General features: G+C 44.8%; 1 protein-coding gene across 1 annotated transcript in view; it reads left to right on the forward strand.

The window, feature by feature from the left end:
• The window catches only part of KCNQ2 (potassium voltage-gated channel subfamily Q member 2), a 44,663-nt gene that overhangs the window by 25,021 nt on the left and 13,513 nt on the right, over positions 1 to 6,129 (forward strand). The gene's annotated exons all lie outside the window — the stretch shown is intronic.

The following is a 6,129-nucleotide window of genomic DNA, read 5'->3' on the forward strand; positions in this document are numbered from 1 at the left end:
GGAACCCCCCCCCCCACTCCCGCCCGCAGCCAGGCAGGTGGAGAGCCCAGGAGTGGCAGGGCACTGAGCGATGCCGCATGTTTGTGAAGTCGGATTTTTGCATGCTCTTTTTTGGAGTCCGTTTTAATTCTCAAAATCACCAGTCTCTGTCTCCCTCAGAAAGCCAACAAACTACAGTTTTAAAAGTAAAAAACTACACTTTTAAAAGTCTATGTATCTCTGATTTTCTCCATTAATTGTTCCAACTTGTATCTTTTCTTTTCTTGCTATTTTTTTCCCTGCTGGCTATTTTTATTATCTGTCAGACCAGAGGCTAAGACTCATGCCTGAGACTTGCGTGTATCAGAAGCTCAGAGGTAGTGTGGTAAATCCCATCTTGGAATGGGTAACAAGGAGGAAGGGGGCATGAGCTGGATTTCAGAATAAGCAGTTCTTCATGGTAGGAAATCCCCCGTACCTGGATAAATAGCCTGAATCTTTGAGGTCGCCTCCTGCTACATGTTTTGACGGTCCTGTGGCCTTCCTTGAAGTTTATCCTTGGGAGAACTGGTTTAAATATTGGGCGATCATCAGTTGCACTGACAGCATTCCTATGCATTTCCAAATGGCAGAGATTTGGTCAATAGTCTAGCTGAAAAAGATCCCATTGCTTTTGTGGTGTTTCCATTTGCCAGGTGAGGTTGTGTTATCCTTGGAGGCGGAGGCGTAGGGACTCTGGGCAGGGACTCCTCCGCAGGGAAAGGCTCCTTCAATCGCTTAACGTTGAGGTTGGTTTTGGCAGAGATTAAAACAAGCAGTGATATTCACAGTGCTGTCCTCTCACCTGTCCATGTCCAGTTCTGTTTTCTGGAAAATCAGCCACTCTGATCTTAGTCTCTTCCTTGCATGTCTTCCTAGGCATGAATTTATAATTGGTGAAGCCAGAAGAGTTTTTTTCTATTTTGTACTGAATTCCTTCCCACAGTGGTCCTCATTTCATCTCCCCTATCTTGAGTTCTGCAAGGGAAAGGGAGGATGAAACAAATTATTATCCCAAGATCTTCTTAATGCATTGGAGACCCTGAGGAGGAAGATTACAGACAGTGGTTCTTCCAGCCAAAAAGGGGTCTTGGACTTTGGAGTAGCTACCAGGGCGTCTTTGTTACCTCCATCCATCCCGAATGTAGTGCTATACGCACTGTGCTTTGGTAAAACTATAGGTTAACCATGGAGGGACATAAAACCAATTCAAATATCTTGTTTCCCTGGACCCCTGGGCTGCCTGCCCCCGCTCCCCCGCTGCACAGACTCTTAGGGGCAGATGCCAGCGCTTTGATGCATCTAAGGCTGAGTGCTAAAAGCCTTCATCTAGGATGCAGATAACAAAATAACAGCACGCGATGAGGCAATCATGGAAAACTCAATGTAGGTAAATTAATGGAAAACTCCGTAGAAGCTGTGGTTTCTTAATGTACTAAACCAATGATCTCTAGTCAATAAATGCAATAATGCGTGCATTTTTAGACAGCAATGTAACTATACCAAGCCAGATCAGCAAGTCTATCATATTCTGCTTTGTAAGAGACTTCCCTGGCGACTACTCAGGGAGATGAAGGCTCCACAGAGACCTGGCAGTGGGAAGAAATGGCACACACACCCGTGAAGGAAAGGTGTTTGCAGAGCCCTTGGCTGGCCTGTGGCTCTGGGGGTAGCGTGTTTCTTAAAGCCTTGTTTAGGAATAATCAGCCAGCTCGAAGGTGCAATCTGGCTGGTTTGCTTTGCTCCTGAAATGCAAACCAGCTGAGCTGGCAAATTGCAAAAGGCTGCTAGAAGATGCAGGCTGTGTGTGATGTGGTGTTTGGCAGCGCCCACCATCAGTTTGGGAAAAGAAGGGCTGTGTGACAGTATAGAGAGGGGTGACACAGTATAACAACGGTGCTGCAAAACACCAACGGCCACGGTTAAAGACGTGTCTGGCTCCAGTGTCCCTTCTCTCGCCCGAGGCCCCATGCTCAGCCAGGTTTATGTGGTGGCTGCGGGGATGGTGCAACTCTGGTCTTTCCTCTTATGGTTTCAGTGGCTCCCTTCAACCCAAGCCTAACACCATGGTCATGGGCACGGAAGAGAAGAGGGATTACTCGCCAGGACATTGATCACTGGCTGACCTTTTGTTTTCCTTATGCCCAGGTTGCTCTGCTTCTACAAAGCTCATTCTCTGGGCTGAATTCACCTTTGCAATGGCTTTTCTGAAATCACTGGAGGCAAACCAGGCTTGAGCCTGGTCCTCTCTTGGTTTCTGCTCTAGTCATGGCAAATGTTGCACACACAGATGTATTTTCCTTTCCTTCATGTCTCTAGCAATTGGTTTCTGCCTCTTATTCATGCCTGCAACCAGGCTGGAGCCCAGTGATAGCCACGAAGGCCATCGTTGACTCCTGGCACTCCCGCCTGGTTTTAACAAGCTCTTCTCGTATGCCATGAGCTCAGCACAAATTCTGGATTAAAAACCAGCCTCCTTCCCTGACAGGAGATAGCCTCTTTCTCCTGGCCATAGCTTTTCAGAAGAATGAGCCGTGTTACTGGTGAGGTTCACAGGCAGAGATGGATCTGAGTCCGTGTTGGTCTAACTTAGTTTGGCTGCTGTTTGCTGCCTACAAAATGAAAGGAGAAGATGAAACAATTGCTCAATAGTAGTTTAAAATCAATGACAAGAAGATACAGGTGATACTTTTTATTGATCCAAATTACTGCTAACGCAATGAGTCCACATCTTTTAAAAGTGCTGATTTAATCCTAAAGAGGGTTTCAAATGGGAGCTCAACCCCCCAGCATCCTAAGGAGGCTGAGGGCAGCTCGTTTGAAAGTTCGTTCTCCTGTGTTTTGCTGTGGAGTGCTGGGCTATTGGACCTAAATGAACCTAAACGCAAAGCCCACTAAAGCAGCGAGCATCTTTGTATCGGCTGTGGGACCACCGATCGGTCCTTACCTGTTCGTCCAGCGTGGGCTCTCATTTTCTGACTCACAGCAGAGAAAAAGTCAACTCAGTTTCTGTTCTTCGTTAAATTCATGTCCAAAGCTGCAAGTTTTGTAAACCTTCCCCAAAGTCAGCCTGGAAACATTATAATTTTTTTGTTATCGAATATGTTTTTAACAGGTGCCAACTGAAGATCTAGGAACTAAAGCACACCCTATTACGTTGTTACGGCTTCCCATAAGCTTTGTCTCTGGTTGCAAAGCCACAGTTTTCTCCCCCTTCCTCCTGGAACGAGCAGGGCGTCTGCTGCTCTTGGCTATCACGATGGCAAGCTTCGGTTCATGTTGTTGTGTGTGGCTGGGTTACTGCTCTCCTCGTGGTCATGTCACCGACATGTACACTTCCCACCCAACTGAGGCTCATTTACCATCTGCTTGAGTGACATCTAAATACCACTTCTACGAGACGCTCTGCGTCACTCTGCATGACTTTCTGGTTGAATGAGAACATGATCTTGGATTAGCTGACAACATATATCTCTGTATATGTCTATATTTCTTTTGGACTCTTCCCTATCAGCTCCTGCAGACCCCAACCACGTTCTCCTCTGCAGGGATTGCACTTGCATGTGCTTCCAGGTGGCATTTCCAGTGAGGCAATTGCATGGTAGAAGGAAGAATTCGATTAATTGCTCATGCTCTCTCATGTCATCTATGTTAAAACAAAGAAGTTACACCAGGTGTTGGTTTTTTTTCTGAGTAGTGAGTACTCAGGAGCAAAACCCACCCAGATCTTGATTGTTCATCAAATCCCTACAAGATTTGTTTAATGTGTAAAAGTGTTGCACCTCATGCTATCAGGATTGAAGCTCTCTGCTCATGTTCCTCACTGAGTTCAACGCTTTCTTTTCTGCCTTTTGTGATTCTTGCAAACATTTGCAGCACTTTTATTGGGGGAACAGAAAAGGGGCCCCAAAGGAAAGTCCCTGCTTTACTCAGTGATAGGCAACTGGTTTCACGCTGAGACCGGCAATGGGAGCAACTCTGCAGAGAGATTGCTTTGAATTCTGAATATTGGTGTGTTGCTGATTCATTTATCTAAAACTTATTTTTAAAAAAGACCAGGTAGTGCAAAGTATCAGTACTACTGAAGTGCAGTAGGTTGCAGGAATATTCTTCTGCAAAATCAATTATAATAAAGAAAAAGAACTCCAATTGGCCTATTTAAGATCAAATGACAAATAAAATTTCAATCTGGTTTCTAATCCAAGAAGCACAGAATGAGAATTGCTTTTAAAACTCTGGCTCGTTATGTACAATGATTTTGGTAGCATTAGTGCCTAAGGCTTACATCCAGAAAGGTATTTAGGCACATGCTTGATCCTGGATTCCCATGTGGATTTGTACCTCTGATCTGATTTTTGGCTCTGCTGAACATCTGTTGGTCCCGTGGCTTTCGGACGGGCTCTGCAGGTGGGCAGCGCACTGGAAATGGAACCTCCCGTACTTGCCTATGCAGTTTCACTGAATTAAAAATGCATCGTTAATTGGATTAATTCTGCCTTTTCTAACTTGGTCATGAACAAATTTTATTTTCTCTCAAATGTACCTTTCAACTCAAAATTGTTGCCCCGCCGACGGCCACAGATCACCCTGCTCTGCAGCCCAGGAGCTGCCCTCCCCATTCCTGGGCGTTGCACCAGGGCAGCGGTGCCTCCTCGGCATCACACTCCGGAAAATGCTGCCTAAGCACCTTTCTCTCCCTGTAAATGTTCAATGTCCCTGCAATGTAAAGCGACTTTGTAAAAACAGCCCCTTCTTACTCAACAAATCTGCTCCCTGTGTGTCTTCGAGTCCTGTCTTCTTCCTTTACTGCCAAAGACGAGTGCCTGCTCCCGTCCGCACAGCGCAGCTGATACGGCTGGGGAGAAGGGAGCTGCCTTTTTGCTTTGCTCCAAATAGCAGCAGCCAAGAGCCTCGTGCCGGTTTTGAAGGCGAGGGAGGGCTGGTTGGCTCTGAGGCTTCAGGTGGCGTTGCTGAGAGACAGAAAAAACCAAACAAACACCCAGGTCTTTGGTTGGTGACCTGGAAATCTGATGTGGAAATCAAAATTCCTGCAATGTTCTTCCTGCAAGTTGAGTCAGAGCATTTGCAGCAAAACGCTAAGTGGCTCCTGCAGTGGTACAGGGTATTGGGAATTAAATCTGTATTTTTACTCAGCTTTCATCTACCTATATATAAAATACTGGCTGTATGTGCAACTGCCTTGCACTGGCTGTCTAACCTCTATTAGCGTATTCTAATAATCATTTGCTATTCAGAACACATCAAATTATCCAAAACTATTGGCAGTTTGGTTTCCCCAACGCAGTCTCTATAAAGTTTGCCCTTTCGTAAAGATTCACAAAATCTTTCTGTTTCGCGATTTTCATTCGGCTGAGAGGTTTTAATTACAAATCTCAGAATAATTAGAGCTGGGTCACCAGACTGTTTCTCAATGAGAGCATCCCTGTTTCTGGAGAGATCGTCTTTTCAAACTGTAATGACAAGGTTTTAAAGAAATGGGATTCTAATAGAAAACCAGCAATAAAATGCCGTATTCTGAGCTGTAAAATTTTGCTTTGCGTGTTTACGACACCCATAGCAGACCTGCAGATAGATGTTAGCTAGCTTTCAGGTTGCATCTCCAGAGGATACAAAGTTGGTGGACATCTCAGTGTTCGTATTTAAGTATTTGAATTATGAGTGGAAAAAGAGGAACTCTTCGGAATACCGAAAAGGGGCAGACCATGTTTTAAGAGGGAGGAAATACAGGAGCTGAAGAAAGGGAAAGGACAGGTCTGAGCACCAGAAGTGAAGTGTTTCCAAGAAAGTTAAAAGTTTAAGAGAAAGGCTTTTTTTTTTTAACTGGTACTTTCTTATTAGATACAGGGCTTTGGAAGGCAGTTGTGAAAGAAAAGCTTCCTCGCTCGTGATTGGAGCCGATCAGTGATTTAAGGAATCATAACCTCATTGTTTAATGTCATTCTGTCCCGCCAGCCCTGGCATCCCACGAGGGGCTTCTGTTTAAGTCCTCATTATTTTCTCTCTCTTAATGATCATTCCCATTTCACTCATTATGGTGGAAACATTTCTACAATGCTTTCTTTTTGAAAAAAAAAAAAAAAAAAAAGAAAT

Source organism: Egretta garzetta, unplaced genomic scaffold (genome assembly GCF_000687185.1).
Source record: "Egretta garzetta isolate BGI_Z169 unplaced genomic scaffold, ASM68718v1 scaffold158, whole genome shotgun sequence".
Classification (NCBI taxonomy): domain Eukaryota; kingdom Metazoa; phylum Chordata; class Aves; order Pelecaniformes; family Ardeidae; genus Egretta; species Egretta garzetta.